The sequence below is a fragment of the Rattus norvegicus genome, chromosome 8 (assembly GCF_036323735.1).
Source record: "Rattus norvegicus strain BN/NHsdMcwi chromosome 8, GRCr8, whole genome shotgun sequence".
Lineage (NCBI taxonomy): Eukaryota > Metazoa > Chordata > Mammalia > Rodentia > Muridae > Rattus > Rattus norvegicus.
In genome coordinates this window covers 53,779,611-53,799,295 of record NC_086026.1, presented here as the reverse complement: position 1 = coordinate 53,799,295, position 19,685 = coordinate 53,779,611, and the positions used below count along the sequence as shown (strand labels likewise).

The 19,685-nt window shown below is 45.2% G+C and overlaps 1 long non-coding RNA gene across 1 annotated transcript; it reads left to right on the top strand.

Annotated features, from left to right (window-relative positions):
* The first annotated feature begins 15,901 nt into the window (after window positions 1-15,901).
* LOC120094133 (uncharacterized) lies at window positions 15,902-19,343 on the top strand. Its single transcript, XR_005488138.2, has 3 exons — window positions 15,902-17,666; window positions 18,214-18,357; window positions 19,052-19,343. It is a non-coding gene; the product is annotated as an uncharacterized LOC120094133 (long non-coding RNA).
* Window positions 19,344-19,685: the final 342 nt, after the last annotated feature.

The window sequence follows — 19,685 nt, the reverse complement described above, 5'->3', positions numbered from 1 at the left end:
AGTTCCAGGGGAAACAACACCCTCACATGGACATGCGTGCAAGCAAAATACCAATGCATAAAAACTAAAAATAAACATGGAAAAAATGTCTTTTTTAAAGTTTGCTGGCAGTTGTGGTGCACGCCTTTAATTCCAGCACTCAGGAGGCAGAAACAGGTGGATCTCCATATAAGAGGCTAGCCTGCTCTACAAAACGAGTTTCAGGACAGCCATAGCTATAAAGAGAAACCTATCTCAAAAACCATAAACCAAAAACAAACAACATGTTCTTTTGGGAGGGCTGGAGAGATTGCTCAGTGGTTAAGCTTTTTTAAAATCTAAAACAAATGTACGTTCTTTTGGTCTCTTTTATAAATGTAAATGTTTTTTCAAAATCCATTTAACTATTTTTGCTCTGTGAGTCTGTGCGCTCATGACGTATGTACATGTGTGGGCCTTGGGTGGGGGTGGGGCTGGGGTTCTACCTTCACGTGTGTTCTGGGGACCCAACTGATGTCAGGCTCCCTGGCAAGTCCCCGAACGTCTTTGGTCAACCTCCACGGTTGGTTATTCATCCAGTATGAACAAGTGGGGCTCATTTACATGAAGTATCATATTTAATCTTCTCAAGAGCCCCCCGGGACGTATCCTACCATCTTCTCTCTGTAGGTGAGGCCGTTTAGAGAAGTGAGGAGAGATGTCCACAGAGCTGAACTAGATCTAAACTTAGGTCTATGTCAAGAGTATGAGATCGTGTCACTTTTTTATGCATACATAACTTTTAAATTAAATGACTCTCAGGAATGTATAGTATCTTTACATCTAATTTCAATTAAACTAATTACATTTGGTGCCTGCTATGTACCGAAAACATTTGTAGGACTCGACTAATTTACTTTATCTAAATATCCCAACAGATTCTCTGATTAGAAAGCTATTAGGTTTGAATGAAATACTTTGTTTCTTTCTTTCTCTGGTTGGTTGGTTTTAGTTTTTGGTTTTTGGAGACAGGATTTCTCTGTGTAGCCCTAGCTGTCCTGTAACTCAATTGGAATTGGTAGACCAGGCTGGCCTGGAACTGGAGATCTGCCTGCCTCTGCCTCCTGAGTGTTGGGTAGGATTAAGGGCGTGGACCACCATGACCTGGCAGTTACTTTCTTTAATTTTTTTTAAATGTATGTGAGTGTTTGTCTGTCTGTCTGTCTGTATGTATGTATGTCTGTCTGTCTGTATGTATGTATGTATGTATGTATGTATGTGTTATCACATGCATGTGTATGTGAGTGTTTGTCTGCATGTATGTATGTGTATCACAACATGTCTAATGCCCACAGAAGTCAGATGAAGGCAGTGATTTCCTGGAACTGGAGTTAGAGATGGCTATGAGGGCTGGAGAGATGGCTATGAGGGCTGGGCTCAGTGGTTAAGAGCACTGACTGATCTTCCAGAGGTCCTGAGTTCAATTCCCAGCAACTACATGGTAGCTCACAACTATCTGTAATGGGATCCAATGTACTCTTCTGGTGTATCTGAAGACAGCTACAGTGTACTCATATAAGTAAAAATAAATAAATAAATAAATAAATAAATAAATATTTTCTTTTTCTTTCTTTTTTTTTTTTTTCGGAGCTGGGGACCGAACCCAGAGCCTTGCACTCACTAGGCAAGCGCTCTACCGCTGAGTTAAATCCCCAACCCCTAAATAAATCTTTAATTTTTTATTTTTTTTAATATTTATTTTATGTATATGAGTATACTGGTGCTGTCTTCAGACACAGCAGAATAGGTCGTTAGACCCCCATTACAGATGGTTGTGAGCCACCATGTGGTTGCTGGGAATTGAACTCAGGACCTCTGGAAGAGCAGTCAGTGCTCTTAACCGCTGAGCCATCTCTCCAGCCCTAAATAAATCTTTAAAAAGAGAGATATTAGCTGTGAGCAGATATGTGGTTGCTGGGAATTGAACTCAGGACCTCTGGAAGATCAGTCAGTGCTCTTTTTTTTTTTTTTTTTTTTTTTGGTTCTTTTTTTGTTTTCGGAGCTGGGGACCGAACCCAGGACCGAACCCAGGGCCTTGCGCTTCCTAGGTAAGCGCTCTACCACTGAGCTAAATCCCCAGCCCCCAGTCAGTGTTCTTAACCGCTGAGCCACCTCGCCAGCCTCTTGCGTGAAATTTGATTTTTGGTTGACTGTAGGAGAGATGAAGAGAAGCTTGGGTGGGTAGAAATTAGGATACTTGTTATTGGTTTAGGAGTGCTTTCCGGGGAGAGGTGAGGAGGTCGGGATGGAGAAAGGAAAATGGCTTACCAGAAGGATAAAGGCCCTTTGCTCTGGTTTGGTTTCTGTTGCTCTAGTAAAACATACTGACCCAGAGAAACTTGAAGGGAAAAGGTTTGTTTCAGTTTATACGTCCAGGCAACAGTCCATCACTGAGGGAAGTCGGGCCGCCTAAGGCCAACTTGACTGAGGAAATTCTTCAGTTGAGGCTCCCCTTTCCCACTGGCTATAGGTTGTGTCAATAAAACCATCTAGTACATCCTGCAGAGCCTTCTAAAAACAAACAAACAACACGTGCCTCACGCATGTGTACTGTACCATGGCATACACAAGGAGGCCAGGAGACAGCCTGCAGGAGTCAGGTCCCGGGGACTAAACTCAGGTTGTCAGGCTTGACAGCAAGGCCCTGTACCCACCGAGCCACCTCACAGCCTCCACAAATTCTTTCCATCAGAGCCATCCAATTCTGCAAGACCAAAGAGAGCAGAATAAACAGGAGGCCAATTTGGCATGGCTGGGCTGTTAAGTATGTAAACACTGAGAGTGACCAATGACATGCGGCCACCTCGGGCACAGTTGCTCTGGGATGAGCCATGTCCAGGTCCCTGGCAATGCAGCAGGCTACTGTGGCCCTATTCTGAGGGAGGGACTGAGCCCCAGCTGACATGGCAGCACTGCCAGAAGAGGCAGTGTCTTTGAGACAGCTGTCCTGGAGTCCCTTGGGTGGGTGGCTAAGGAGACTGCAGGGATCCTGAGGAAGAGGAAAGAGAATGCCTAGGGGTCATTGTTCTAGGCAGGAACGGAACGCTCCCAAGTCCTGCCCTCTGGCCCAGCTCCCAGCATAGCTGGTGCCTGAGAGTGTCCAGTTGTCTGGACAATTTCACCTCTTCACCATAGCCTGCTCAGGGCCAGTGCTCAGTTTCCTTTCGACCCTAGTTTCAGATGGCCCACGATGGCCCCGCTCATGATTCAGACTGAAATAGCGGCCTGCTTTGCATGCCTGTTCAGCCTGCATTTCAGTTCTTGTTTCTTTGAAAAGGATCTGTTAGGAAAGGGGCATGAAATGTCAGGTTCCGGTCTGGTATTCCCCACCCTCCCCTTCAGCAGCAAAGCCTGACTTCTGTGGGATTCCCATTCATGCCAGGAGCACTCCCTGCATACTAAGGAGCTCTGATTTACAAGTAGCTGGCTGCCTGGTGACGCCATGGCGCTTTGAGATGACATCGTTCCCCTTCCATGGGAAAATCACTTGGCCCGGTCCAGCCCATTCTCACTTAAACATGCCTGTTAAAGACAAGAGACTGCCTGGAACCATGTGTACCACAGCTGCTAGCCTGTGCTAATATCTAATCCCCACATAGCCTGTGCTAATATCTAATCCCCACACCGTGAAGACATCTTAAATTTACCTTTTCTTTTCCTTGGAGAAGTAGAAGGTGACTGCCCAACTGCCCTCTGCAGTCTTTTCCAAATACAAGATCATGGAAGCCGTTCTCACCATCTGGATATTTAAATCCACTGTGTAGGAGACAGTATGGAGTTGGAGGTTGGTTTGTTGTTTGTTTGTTTGTTTGTTTATTTGTTTTGAGACAGGAACTCGGGTATCCCAGGTGGTCGAGGATGGCCTGTGACTCCCAATCCTCCTGCCTCCACCCCTACATGTGGAGATTATGTGTACACTATCATGCCTTCTGTCGGAGATACTGGGGATTGAACTTAGGCTTCTTGCATGTTAAACAAGCACCCTGGAAAAGCTTGAAAATTCTCCAGAGGGGCTCTGTTTGTCATCCCTGCTCAGAGAAGGCTCATGTCTCTTTCAGAAGTGGATAGTTTTACCCTGACCCCCCCATTCGCCCTTCTTCCCAATTACCTGTATATTACCTTTATGTATCCACTTTATCCAGAAAGCTCTTTCCAGAGCCCAAACAGAAGAGCCAGGTATGTGTGTGGAAGCTAGAGACTCCAGAGTAATTGGTCAGATTTATATATAGAATATATTAAGAGCCCCACTTAAAAAAAATAAATGAACTTGAACGGCTTACAAAAGAGGAAACATATTGTGCTAAAAGACACGTGGGAAAAAGTTCTACTTCAGTAGTAACAAAAGCGATGCAAATTTTAAAAAACCCAGGTACCACTTTCATCTATAAAACTCGTATAAAGATTTTTAAAAAGAAGAAAGAAAAATACATATCCAGTAGCAGCAAGCATGCAGTGCAGGGCCAGCCTCATGCAGTGCAAGGCCAGCCTCATGCAGTGCAGTGACTTTCCTCATGCAGTAAGTGGCCATCCTCACACCTGCTAACAGGATGGTAAATAGGTTCCATTTTCAGGAAAAGTGCTTGGTATGAAGGCTCTTTACCTGTTGAACTGTCCTAAGACAATGACTCAAGATATGTACAAAAGTTTACAAAGATACAATGTTTCCAAACAAACAGAAACAACTTGTAAATAAAAATAGATTCTTAAATAAGAGTATTATCTGAATTATTTAAACACTGAATAATAATAGTAATAATGATAATGATAATAATAATAATTTTCTTTCTTTTTCCCCTTTTTTTTCTGAAATAGGGTTTCTCTGTGTAGCCCTGGCTGACCTGAAATTCACTCTGGAGGCCATCAGAGATCTGCATGACTCTGTCTCCCCGGTGCTGATATTAAGGATGTGTGCCAACCACTTAGTCTAATAATAACATGTGAATGTTCTGGTTAAGTATGTGGCAACATATTCTCCCAGTAGAACATGAGTGAAATCATTAAGATGGTTTAGCTATGTATGAGGGCACACATTCCCTTAATCCTAGCACTCAGGAGGCAGAGGCAGGGAATAGCTGTAAATTCAAGGCCAGCCTGGTCTATATAGCAACAGCCAGGGCTTACGAAAAGCTTTAACTTGCGATGGTGATATATTCCTTTAATGCCAACACTTGGGAGACAGAGGTGGGTATATTTCTGTGAGTTCAAGGCCAGCCTGGTCAACATAGCAAGACTGTCTCAAAAGAAAGAGAAAGGTGGGTCCTGGAAGGAAACTCAGGTCTCCACTGGTGGAGACATGTTTGCCCACTGAGCTCTCTCATCTCCTCTCAAGAACCATGTTTGTGACACCAGGAGAAATGGTGCTGTTTGGTTTGGTTTTTGGAGACAGGGTGTCACTATATAACACTTGGCCAGCCTGGACCTCGCTATGCAGATCAGGCTGGCTTCAGACTCCTAGAGATCCAACGGCCTCTATCTTCAAGTACTAGACCAACAGCATGTGCCATCCCACTCACTGAGAACATGTTTTTATAAAAAGATTCATTATTTTTTAATTATGCATATGTGGAGAGATATGCACATGTGTCTGGGTGTTTATGGAAGCAAGAAGAAGGTGTCAGATCTCCTGGAGGAGGAATTACAGTTGTTCATTAACCATTGCTGTGAGGGATGTGAACTGAAAGAACAGTAAGGTCTCTTAACCTCTACGCCATCCTCCAAGCCCATGAAGATGCTTCTAAACAACGTTAACCAAAGCCAAGTAACCAAACAAAAACCCCACAAAACAGATAGACAAAGCTCATATCAAAAAAACAACAGAAAAAGAAGGCAGTTGAGATTGGTCTGTTGTTCATTTCTTTGGTTTTGAGACAGGGTTTTACTCTGCAGCCCAGGCTAGTCTGGAATTCATTATGTAGCCTAGGCTATCCTCCTCCCGCAGTCTGCGAAGTGTTAGACTAAAAGCATGCACCACTGTATCGTGGCTCGATGACAAGAATACATCACCAAGCCTTGGCAGGTTTTATTTTTATTGTTTAACATTATTCTTCCAAATTTAAAAAAAATATTTTAAGTATATGAATGTTTTACCTGCACTTGTGTGCCTGGTGCCTGCAGAGGTCACCAGATTTTTCACTGTTGCTTATTTGTTTGTTCATCTGTTTCAAGACAGTGTAGCTTTGGCTGTTCTGGAACTCATTCTGTAGATCAGGCTGGCTTCAAACTCAGAGATGCCTCACTGCCTCTGCCTCTGCCTCTGCCTCTGCCTCTCTGCCTCTGCCTCTGCCTCTGCCTCTGCCTCTGCCTCTGCCTCTGCCTCTGCCTCTGCCTCTGCCTCTGCCTCTGCCTCTCTGCCTCTGCCTCTCTGCCTCTGCCTCTCTGCCTCTGCCTCTCTGCCTCTGCCTCTCTGCCTCTGCCTCTGCCTCTGCCTCTGCCTCTGCCTCTCTGCCTCTGCCTCTCTGCCTCTGCCTCTCTGCCTCTGCCTCTGCCTCTGCCTCTCTGCCTCTGCCTCTCTGCCTCTGCCTCTGCCTCTCTGCCTCTGCCTCTCTGCCTCTGCCTCTCTGCCTCTGCCTCTCTGCCTCTGCCTCTCTGCCTCTGCCTCTCTGCCTCTGCCTCTGCCTCTGCCTCTGCCTCTGCCTCTGCCTCTGCCTCTGCCTCTGCCTCTGCCTGCTGAGTGCTGGAATTAAAGGCATTCATTACCACAGCCTGACTAGAAGTAATTTTTTATTGCTGTCCTTTTTCATGTCTATAGATTGATATAATGGTCTTCTTTTTGATTTGGATCAAAAGTTAAATCTTGGGATAACAGTTAAACTTGTCATTCTTTGACAATAAGGCCCCACAGACTGCCCTGGGTTGCTGTGTCTTTAGGTCTCCTGTGAATAGTATCCTCTATTGCCAGCCATGGAGAGTCAGCTGGGGTTTCGTTCAGGTGGTGGATAAGAAAGATAAACCCGGAAACAATAAAAAAAATAAACTAACTGTTGCTACGAACTTCCAGCTCCAGTCACAAATCATACAAAAGCCACCCTACCCTCCACCCCCTGTCCTGAGTGCTTCCCAGTGTCTAATGAGGGAGAAAGTCAGCAAACCTAAAAGTGCCAGAGGATTGTACCGTGACAAACTGGGAAAGGGTCAAAGGAATAGGACTAAAGACTCATAAGGACCTAATTTAGAACTGGTGGAGGCACCAGTGAGGTGGTTGGCCTAAGGAAAGCCTCTAAAGGGGGCTCCTAATGAATTTAAAGACGGGTAAAGGTTAAATGGCAAATTGTGGTTAGAATTCTGAGCAGACTAAAAAACATGACCAACAAAAATATTACATAGATTTCCTTTTGGTCCAGTGTGTGTGGTGAGTTTGAGGAAATAAAGAGTTCTGGTATTTTGAGGAGTGACGTCAGCTGAGAGTAGAAAGTGAGACAGTTATGTAATTCAATGACAACCGTTGGCTTCCACTCGTGCCCACATACTTAAACACACACACACACACAGACCCACACACACACACACATAGACATACAGACACAGGATACAGACTCACATAGAGACACACAGACACACACACATACACAGAAACACAGACACAGGACACAGAGACACACACACACAGACACACAGAGACAAATATACACACACAGACCCACACACAGAGACATATAGACACACAGACACAGGATAGAAACTCACACAGAGACACACAGACACACACACACACAGACACACATACAGACACATACACACAGACACACAAAGACACATATACAGACAGACACACACATAGACACACACAGGAAAAGCTAGGTCATTTTAAGGGGAATGTCACACAGTGGGGCTGGGCTGGCTTTGCTGCACTGGGGAAGAAGCCCAGAGTCTGTGCCTGCTGGGCAGGTGGCCTGCTCCTGAATGACACCCCAGCCTGGGTCCCTAAGTCCCTGAAGGAATTTGGGTAAGAGTGTAAAAATCTGTATTTTTTTTTCTTGTAGAATTTTTACCCAAATATGTGGGGACCTGAGAGGAAATAGAGGAAAGAAGCGTTATTATAGACATTTTTAGACAAATACAATAGGCACAACCCAGTTATGGCCTGATGTGTGACTGTTACCAGAAGAACAAAAGCAAAAGTGTAACTTTAATATACTAAATATTCAAAGAATTTCCCTTCCTTCAACTTTTTTTAAAAAGAGATTTATTTATTTTATTTATATGTGAACACACTATAGCTGTCTTCAGACACTTCAGAAGAGAGCATTCTATTTGCAGACGGTTGTGAGCCATCATGTGGTTACTGAGAATTGAACTCAGGACCTCTGGAAGAACAGTCAGTGCTCTTAACCACTGAGCCATCTCTCCATCTCTTCCTTCAACTTTTTAATTCATTGATTAATTTGGACGGGGTCTTTCTACATAGCCCTGACTGTCCTGAAGCTCACTATGTAGACCAGTCTGGTCTTGAACTCATAGAGATCTGCCCACCAGGGGCTGGGATTAAAGGTGTGCACCACCATGACCAGCTGTCTTAATATTCTTAACATGGGTCCTTGTGGCTTTTGTTTTATTTTGCTTTTCTGGGTTTTTGCTTGTTAGCTTTTGGTTTTCAGACAGGGTCTGACTAGCCTTGAACTTAAGCTCCCCCTGCCTCTGACTCCTAGCCCTGGGTACTGTCTCAGACTTAATCTTTGCTTTTCTCTGGGGAAGTCCAGATGCAAAGGAGATATTTTTCATTTGCACCGACAGCAGGTGAATCGCTAAGAACACATTCAACTGCCCCTCAGGTCTGGCGGCAGAATTCCCATTGCTTCACAGAGAGGCGCAGTGGCTTGGTAATGTTTGCTCTCTGGTTTTACTCTTGAAATTGATGTTATTTTTGTAAATTCCGATTTTTTTGTCAGTTTCTTATTTCATGGTGTGTTTTACATCACTTTTCTTGTCTCCTCTCTTCCCATTTGCTCTGCAGAAGCATTACAAAGGTGTGTGACCTTCAGCAAAGGCTCCTTGCTAACTCCAGTGAATACCTACCATTATACAGATAGTGTGACATTTGAGCTTCCTGGGGGGTATATAGATCACCCCCTGAAGTTACCAAGTTAAGCTTTTCCTCTGCATTTAAACTCATCTGTTGGATCACCATTCATATAATTTATATAAGGTAACTACATGTAGCAGCCCTTTCTATGTATTTTCAAGGAAACATGATGATAGCCTCAGGCCGAGCCAGGAATACATGCTTTGGATGTGATGCGATGCGAGTCTGTGTGGATGGGCTTTGAGAGTCCATTGAGACATTATAATCTTTTTGTTTAGCTCTGTGTGGGATTGAACCCTCCAGACTTCTCACATGCCAGACACTGAGCCTCCTCTCTGGCCCTGGGTCTTCCGAGACAGTGCCTCATGATGTAGTCCAGGTTAGCCTCAAACTTGTAAGGCTTCTATTTCCACCTCCTAAGAGTTGGGGGTCACAGACACGGAGCACCAAACCTGGGTCCTATCGACTCTGGGTGGATCTGGTGACTGTCTGAACAGGACACAGGTGGGTATTAGAAGTTAAAGGGGAGGGGACCAAAGAGATGGTTCAGAGCCTTGGGTAGTGGACAGAGTTCAGCTCCTAACACCCCCTGTCTGGTGGCTGAAACTCCAGCTCCAAGGGATCTGATGCTTCTGATTTTCACAGGCACCTGTATTCACAAACATATCCCCACATCCGAGCACACACACATGATTAACGATAACGAAGTTACAAAGTTACAAAGAGGAGAATGAAATCGGACAGTGTGGGCAAGTGTTGGGACCCTCAGAAAAGAGGCGGCGAGCCCAGCCCAAGAGGCTTCCTTTGTGTGTGAGAGATGGACAGGGAAATCGAAAGCGGTGGTGGAATTAAAAGATAACCCGGCTTAGAAGCAGAGAGACATCTCGTCTGGGTTTGCTTGAGTAACTTTCCGTTGGCTCTAGGAGGCCAGTGGGACTCTCTCCTCTGAGATAAGCAGGCCCATACTCTATCTATCCCTCTCCTTGTTCCTGGAGGCTGTGTACACCTTGCAGCTGACTGCTGGGTGGAGGGACCTCAGGTCCACCTCGGAGATGTTTGCGGGGGTTCACGCCCTTCAGTGGGTGTGATCCGGCTCTGTCCTCAGATTTGCCTTACCTATGCTTTCAGTTTGGATCCTTGAACAGGTCAAGGCTTCCTGCAAGCTGGGGTGTTGGGAAAGTCTCTTCCAGCTGAGCTTCTTGACCCTGCCTTCATTCCTGTAACCCAAGGCTGAACAGTTCATACCTCTGACCTCCTAGGTGCCAAAGCACCTTTTGCTTCCTGTGGGGATGGCATCTCAGCATCTCCATTCCCAGGCTCATCCAGTGCAAGCATTAAATAAATGAATGCCCATCACACAGCGATTCCTGTGCCACTGGATACACAGTGATGCCAACTTTCTTGCGCCTGCTCAATAATTCTCTGATGATCTAAGACTAGACTTTGGACAAAAAAGGCTTGGAGTATAGCTCATGGGCTGAACATGTGCTTCATGTATGAGGCACTGTGTCTGATACCCAACACCACAAAGCAGGAGGAAGGAAGGGAGAAAGTAGGTTATAGCATTAGTAGTAGTATCGATATGAATGTGTCTCTGGGGTGGGCGTCCAGCTGTGTTGTGTGCATGTGCATCTTTACCAGTATAGAAATAGCTCTAGATGGAAACTTGAAAGTCTAAATCCTTGCTCCTTATACATTTATTTGAATTTGGTGGTAGCTCTGAAGAATATTCCTTTTATTTCTTGTTTGTTCTTTAAAACCATTGTTTAAAAGATTTATTTATTTATTTATCTATCTATTTATTTATTTATACATAAGTATGCTGTAGCTGTCTTCAGACACACCAGAAGAGGGCATTGATGGTTGTGAGCCACCATGTGGTTGCTGGGAATTGAACTCAGGACCTCTGGAAGAGCAGTCAGTGCTCTTAACCACTGAGCCATCTCTCCAGCCACTGTTTGTTCAGGAAAGTACTCACTATGTTTCCCCGGCTGGCCTAGAATTTGCCTTGAACTTTCCCAAGTCTGGGCTAACAGGCCTGTGTCACCAGTGCCGGATCCTTGATTCTTTTTTTTTTTTTTTCTTTTTTCTTTTTTTCAGAGCTGGGGACCGAACCCAGGGCCTTGCGCTCGCTAGGCAAGCGCTCTACCGCTGAGCTAAATCCCCAACCCTTTTTTTTTTTTTTTTTTTTTTTTTGGAGCTGGGGACCGAACCCAGCGGATCCTTGATTCTTAAATGAACTGAAGGAGGATGAGTGGGTCTTCTTTGACTGGGCCAGACACAGGAGAAGGTGCTCAGGCCTGAGGCCTGGGAAATAATGTACTGTCCTCCAAAGCTTCACGGATTAGAAGAAGAAACCAGAAAGCATAGGGTCAGTGCAGTGTGGTGATGTCTCTGAGCCACACCAGGGGCTTAGAATCGAAGGGACGTCGAGTAGCATCTTTGTGAGGACGGTAGAGGTTGGCTGGGGAAGTTCCGAGGAGTCCACATCTTCTTTATTGGTGAAGCAAAGGTGACTTAGCCGTTTAACAGGTAATGCAAATGAATAAGAGTTGACCCACTGAAATGTCACCCTTAATTAATACTCAAATGAATCTACCTATCTTTCTATCTATCTATCTATCTATCTATCTATCTATCTATCTATCTATCACCTATCTATCGTCTATCTATTGTCTATCTTTCAATCATCTATCTATTGAGATAGGATCTCAATATACAGCCCTGGATGGTCTGAAACTCACTATGCAATCAGGCTGGTCCCCATGCCCCAACCTCCAAAGGGCTGAGAATCAGGGCATGCAGCACCATGCCTGGCCTAAAAGTTTTTGTTTGTATTCAATTGATGGTGGTACCAGGGTTTGAACCCAGAACTTCCTAGGTGCAAGTCAAGACTCCACCGCTGTACAACCTCTTAGCTAAAGCAATCATTTCTAACTATGCCACTCTCTAATACAGCCATCTAGCTTTCGTTAAACACAGAATCATCCTTTTAAATCACACAAAAATCATTGCAGGCTGGGTGATGGTGGCACACACCTTTAGACCCAGCACTCAGGAGGGAGAGGCACTTCCAGTCTAACCTACAGCAAGTTCTAGGACAGCCAGGGCTACACAGAGAAACCCTGTCTGGGGAAAAAAAAAATCATTGCGATTTCACAAAAACAACACCCCCTCCCTCATCCCACAGGTGAAGTGCTGACATGGTAGAAGGTCTGAGGGGGATTCCTACCCTGTAACACAAACCCACGCATTTTGCTTTAGAACCACAAAAGGACCCCTCCCGTCTCTGTAGGTTTTCTCACGGTCCAGGATCCCGCTCAGGTTCACATTTTACACAGCCGCGTGGTTTGTCATGTTTGAACATTGCTACGTTAGGGCTGTTTCCCAGAATCCCCTCCCCTGAATGGTTTCAGGTGAGCGTTGGCCAAAAGAGGAATTTTGGTCAGATCTGGAAGGCAGAAATGAAGCAGCAGTTCTCTGAAGGTCGTCGTGGTTACTGTCGTGAGCCGTGCCAGTGAGCGTGAGCGCACATTTGCTTTGCTGCAACTGGGGTCAGAAACTGCTGACTCCGTGGCCCACCTGTCCCCAGACCCACCGCTAGGTGCTAGGGAAAGACAGAGTGGCAGGTTTCCCGCGACAGTCCTCCCTCAGGTGTTGTGTGTGAACCTCTCTGATCCTCTGTCTCTCGCCCTTACTTCCTCAGATCCTACCTTCAAATCATGTCAAGTATGACCTCATGCCGGCCCGCCTTTAATCCCAAGTCTCAGTGGGCAGAGGCAAGTGATCACTGTGAACTCGAGGCCAGCCTGGTCTATGCAGTGAGTTCCAGGATGACCAGGGCTATATAAAGAAACCCCGTGGGGGTTGTGGGGGAAGCCAAGCATTATGGTTCATTTTAATCCCAGCAATTGAGTGGCAAAGGTGGTGAATCTATGAGTTCCAGGGCAGTTTGTAGAGCAAGTTCCAGGATAGTCAGGGCTACACAAACACTGTCTCAAAAAAAAAAAAAATTATCTCATGTGCCTTGTGATAAGTTTATCTCACCATTCAGTGGCTCTGCTCCCCTGCCGATGTACTTACTGGTTCTGGCTGTGGTTTTGTACACAGAAATTTTTTTTTTATTTGTCTATATTTCTTTTTGAGATAGCATCCCTAACCCAGACTGACCTTAAACTTGCCACAGACCTGAGGATGACCTTGAACTTCTGATCCTCCTGCCTCTACCACCCAAAATGCTGGGGTAAAGAGTGAGGACCATTATGCTGGGCATATGTATTGCTGGAGGACGAATCCCAAGGCATCACACACACCAGGCTGGCACCCCACTATTACTTTTGCTTTTATCTGTTGAGACAGATTCTCTCTGTGTAGCGGTGGCTGTCCTGGGACTCACGATGTAGAGTAGGCTGACCCCAAACTCATAGATATCCACCTGTTTCTTGCTCCAGAATCCAGCACTCTTAAAACACACACACACACACACACACACACACACACACACACACACACACTTGCTGGGTTCTGGGGGTGTGCACATGCCATGGTGCCTGTGTGAAGGTCAGTGCTTTCTTTCCACCATGTAGGTCCTAGGAATGGAAGGCAGGTTATCAAACTGTCTGGTTTGGTGGCAGGAGACCTGCTGAGCTATCAGGATATCAGGACAGCCCTATGGTTAAAATTGTCTTTATCCCTGAAAAAAAAAAACAAACCTATTATCTTTGAGTACCACGTTTTGTTTACCCATTCCCTGGGTACTGGGCATCACGGCTGGTTCTATTTGTAGCCATGGTGACTAGTTGAGTAAGAAACATTCATCTGTCCTTGGGTATCTTCACGTAGAGTCCTTTGGGTAAGTGCCCAGGAGTGGCATAGCTAGGGCAGTTGGAAATTCAATTTGTAGCATTTTGAGGAAGCTCCACTCTCAGCTCCACAGGGGCTGAGTCAGTTTTTATTCCCAGCAGCTTGTAGGGTTCCTCTTTCCCCACAGCCTTGATGCTTGCCAACACTGGTGTCTTTTTTTTTCCGGTTATTTGAGACAAAGTTTCACTATGTAGCCCTAGCTGTCTCAGAATCCACTATGTAGACCAGGCTGGCCTCCAACAGAGATCAGCCTGCCTCTGCCCCCTGAGTGCTGCATTAAAAGTGTGATCCGCCATCATTTTTTTCAGTATGTGTTTTTGGCATTAAAAGTATGTGTTCCACTATACCTGATTTTAAATAGCAATTTTAAAAATCAAGCATTTTACCAAAATACAATTCAAATATATACTAATTTGATAATTTCATGCAGAGGAATGTTGGTAGGAAACTAATAATAAAGTCTTTGAATCCATAATAATAATTATGTTTCTGTAAGACAGACATACTTCATACATACAGTAAAAATGGTGCAGTTTCTAAGCAGTCTTGATTCTGGACTCTGAGTGCAAGGGTTTTAAGCAATGCTCACCTGCATTATGTGACAGTGCACACAATGCAAAGTGAGCACAAAGAACGCCAGGAGCTCTGCCAGAAGTAGCAGATTCGTCACATGTTTGAGTCTGGATTCCCTTTCAGTTGGTGCACACAGCCCTCAAATCCTTGATTTGTTTCTTTGTGTTTGAGACAGGGTCTCTCTACATATCCCTGGCTGTCCTAGAACTTACAATGTAGACTGGTCTGGCCTTGAACTCACAGAAACCCACCCACCTGCTTCTGTCTCTTTTTTTTTTTTTCAGAGCTGAGGACCGAACCCAGGGCCTTGCGCTTGCTAGGTAAGCGCTCTACTACTGAGCTAAATCCCCAACCCCAATTCTGTCTCTTGATTGCTGGGATTAAAGGTGTAGGCCACCAGAGCCAGGCCAACCCACCCTTTTTTTAAAAGCCCCTTCACAATAACTTCAACATATCTCTCTCTCTCTCTCTCTCTCTCTCTCTCTCTCTCTCTCTCTCTCACACACACACACACACACACACACACACACACACACACACACACACACACACACACACACAAACCCCCAAGCACCTTAGGGATACCTCTAACTAAATGGGTGAAATGCCTTTAAGATGAGAATGTTAAAACATCGAAGGAAGAAACTGAAGGAGAGACAGAGATGAAAAGAACCTCTATGCCCAGAGATTGTCAAAATTTATACCACAAAAAATGACTGTGTTACCAAAAGTGATCTACAGAACCGATGTAATCCCCATCAAAATTCCCACGACACTCTTCACAGAACTAGAAAGAAAATCCTAAAATGTAGATGAGAACATAAAGATTCCGAGTGGCTAAAGCAAGAGTAAACAGAAAGAACAGCAGAAGATGACACAACACCCGATCGCAAACTACACTATAGGACTATAGTAACACAAACTGTATGGTATTCCCACAAAGCCTCCCCCAGATGACTAGGCTAGGATGGAACCAAGTGGGCTGCTCAGATGGCTCAGAGGGTAAAGGTGCAGCCACCAATCCCTACGTCTGAGTTTGATCCCTGGGCTCTACATGTGGAGAGAAGCAACTCCTGGAAGGTATATCCTCTGACCTCCATACGGCTACTGTGGTACTTGCATGCCCATGTGTGTGCACCCACATAGACACACAAATAAGAAACAAATGGAATGTTTTAGAAGACTAGGACATAGTATCTTAAGTTTTGGATCAAGACCCTAATAAATAAAAAGGAGGAGCCAGGTGGTGGTGGCTCACGCCTTTCATCCCAGCACTCAGAGGCAGAAGCAGGCAGATCTCTGTGAGTTTGAGGCCAACCTGGTCTACAGAGAGAATTCCAGGACATCCAGGATGACAGAGAAATCCTGTCCCATCCCCCCCCCCCAAAAAACAAAAAAAAAAACCCAAAAAAACAAAAACAAACAAAATCATGTGTGTACTGGTTTGTACGTATGTTCACATGTGCAGATATGGAGACCAATGGTCAGCCTCAATTGTCATCTTCAGGAGCTGGCCACCTGAGTTTTCGAGATAGGGTCTCCTGCTCAGACCAGGGGCTCAGTACTTTGAGGCTAGGCTGGCTGGTCTGTCAGCCTCTGGGATCACTGTGTTCTTCCCTTTCCTGAGATGAGATTGCAGATACAGGCCACCGTGAATTTTTTTTTTTCAAATGGGCCCTGGGGATCAAACTCAAATCCTCATGCCTGCCCAGCAAGCACATTACCAACTCAGCCGTCTCCTCAGCCCCACAGTGGGACTCCTTGCTTCCCACCACCTTTCTGAATTCTTTCTTGGTAAGTTGCACATTGATGTATAGAAAGGCGCAGGTTTGTGTATGCCGTTACTTTGCTAAGTTTACGTCAGGTCTAAATTTTCTGGTAGTGTATTTGGCTCATTTAAGTACAGGGTCCTGTTCTCTGCAAATAGGATCCCTTTTGTAACTTTTTAATTTCTTGGTTTTTGTTGTTTTTTGTTTGGTTTTAGAGACAGGGTTTCTCTGTGTATTCCTGACTATCCTGGAACTCATTCTGTAGACCAGGCTATCCTGAAACCCAGAGATCGGCCTGCCTCTGCCTCCTGGGGACTAAAGGTGTGTGCTACCGACCAGCTTAGTTTCTTGTCTTATTACATCTAGCTAAAATGTAACATTCTACTGAGGGGCAGTGATAAGATGTAACATTCTACTGAAGGGCAGTGAACATGGGCAACTTTGTCTTAGTCCTTAGTTTAAACATTGACTATAATGTTGCCTAGAAGTCTAACCTAAATGGTCATTTGATTTTGAGGCAGGATCTCTCTTGTAGCCCTGACTGGCCTGGAACTCAAAGAGATCTTCCTGCCTCTGCCTCCCTAGTGCTGGGCTTTAAGGCCTGTGCCAGCTCGCCAGCCATATATAGTTTTGATTATGTTAAGATATATTTCCTCTATCCCTTTTTTACTTCAGGTTTTTTTTTTTTCTCAGAAAGGGATGTTGAACTCTGCCAAAGTCTACCCTGTCTATCAAGATGGTGGCCGTCTTCAGGTCTATTCACAAGCTTGCATTTGAGTTCATTGAACCAAGACTGCACCCTTAGGATGGATGCAACTCTGACATGATGCATGATCATTCTAGTTTTACGTTTTAATTAATTAATTAGGTTAATATGGACATAGAGTCCATATTGCTTGTGTTGACCTTAAACTCACACTACATGTCTAAATTGGCTTTGAACACTCCTAATCCTCCTGCCTCCCCTCCTCCCCCTACCCTTGTGTTACAATCACTAGCACGTGCCCCGTGTCTGGCTTGCTAATGTGCTCTTGAAGTCAATTTGTAAGTATTTTATTGAAATTGTGGGTCTATTAATGGTCTACAGTTTCCTTTTCCTGTAACATCCTCATCTGGTTTGGTACCAGGGTAACATTGGCTTCGGAATGAGGTTTTTAGTGTTACATTTTGTGTGTGTGTATGTGTGTGTGTGTGTGTGTGTGTGTAATTGTGCCATGGCAAGTAGTATGGAGGTCAGAGGACGACTTTCAGGAGTGGGTTCTTTCCTTCTAGGCTGTGGATTCCAGGAATTGAACTCAGTCTTGGCAGCAAGCACCTTTAACCATTAAGCCATCTCCACAGCCCCAGACACAAGCTCTTAAAGATGAGAATTTGGATCTTATTCTCTGAATCTGACTGAATTCGAACGAATCACCAGGTCACTGGTAAGCAGTTATCTAAGCTCTCACTTGGTTCCCATGGTAGATGCTTGTGGAAGGTGAAGTGTGGGGTGTGGCTCAGTGATCAGAGCACTCACTTCCTGTGTGTAAGGCACTGGGTGCAGTCCTCTGTGTCTCCTGGGGCAGGGTGTAGGGAGTGAGGTTGTATCTCACTATGGAAAAAGGTTTGGCAAAGAAAACAACGATCTTAGAGCTTTCAATTTCTAGCTTTTGAGACAAAAAAAAAAAAAATCCTGGATTATTATTGCCTTAAAAGAAACTCTTAGTCCCTGGGTCCTCAGGGTTAAGGCTTCAAACAACCACAATAAGGCCGAACTTCAGAGCAGGTGAAGGGCCTCTTGTGTTGTAAAATAAGTCATGGATCCAGAGAGACCTCAAAATCTCAGCATGGGGACATACATAGGATTAGCTTCCAATGATGCTGAAACCCTCAAACCAGAGTTCTGTGACTTCCCCTCCTCTACCCCCAGTCACTTAAAGGGGGGAAAAAAGTGGTCTTTCCTCTCTCTACACTGACATTCCCTACTTGCAGAACCTGTAATGGCCCCTGAAGGGATACTTCACCAAGGCAGCTGGTCAGCCTGGAACCTACAGTCACCGCCTCTTTCTAATTCAAGTCACAGCAGGTCCTGGCAGTGCCACACACACCAAAAGAACCTTGAGAGTTTGTCTGTCTGTGAGTATGCCGTTTTGCCTTCTGTTTTAACACACTTCGGTACTTAGCGAGAAGCCGGGTAAACAGGACAAATGATTCTCTATGCCTGTGAGGTGAAATTTCCAGTGTGTGTGTGTGTGTGTGTGTGTGTGTGTGTGTGGTGGTGGTGGTGGTGGTGGTGGTGGTGGTGGTGGTGGTGGTGGTTGTGGTAGAGCTCCTGAGCAGAACTCCACAGAAGGAAAACGACAGCTATGCATGCACTGAATATTCTGTCAAACTGACTGATTCAAACTTGGTGATTGAGGAGAGCTGGAATGTTGCAGAGGCTGAGCCAAATTATCTTGAGCTAGCCTCGGACATGCTGACCTTTTGTTATTCCCGTGTGCTTTCCCTGGGTGGAGGTAATACCTGACTGGCATCAGACTCAGGTAAGGCAGAGGCATTTTAAGGTGAAGGGAGGTGCCTGGACCAGTATAGGGCTTTCCTTGCAGGTCTGAGGCTGGGAAGAGGCACACATAGTCAGATAAGGAAAGCCCTACTCTGTGCTACATCACGGGTCCCTTATGGACATTTTGACATCTTTGGGCATCTAAGAAAGGGCCCTAGGTGGGGGTTATTTCTTTGGTGTGCAAAGATTTAAAGAGATAAAACAAAATTACCAGGCCTTTAATAGTTGTCCATGCCCACCTTTGTGTCTGATCTAACATCCTGTCAGGTAAAATCTTTGGAACGCATTCTTCTCAGACCACTATCTTCCAACAACTGCAAAGCTGAGAATGTGAAGAGACGCCATCTGAGATCCACGGCAGAGATCTCCCTGCTCTGGTGACGGTTCCCACAAGGTATTGGGAAGGTGCTTTGGACTGTGGCTTCCTTCTGCTCTGTGACTAAGAAAACTTCATGGGGCTGATTCCATGGCGAAGTTTGTTACTCAAGGTACCTAGACTCTGTCCCTCGGCCATGACGATCACATTTGGCTCAGAATAAATGTTTCTGCTTTTAGGTGAGAACTGTGGGGTTTGTGAAAGGCGTCTACACCTGAAGTGTCAGTGGATGGAAACTTGGGGAATTTGTATGAGAAGAGAGCCCCGAAGGTGTCAGATTTGATAAGAAAGATGAGATCTCAGATGTGGCTGAACTTACGAATGTGGGCACTGGTTTATAAATGCCTTTGACATTTTCCAGGTTGTTGTGTGTGTTCCTCTCCTCAGCCTCATACATGCAAGGGAAGCTCCACACTGAGCTACACCACCAGTCCCATTTAGACATTTTGACATCTTCAGGCTTCTAAGAAAATGTCCCAGGTGGGGGTTATTTCTTGACACTCGAAGTATCAAGTACAGAGCCAG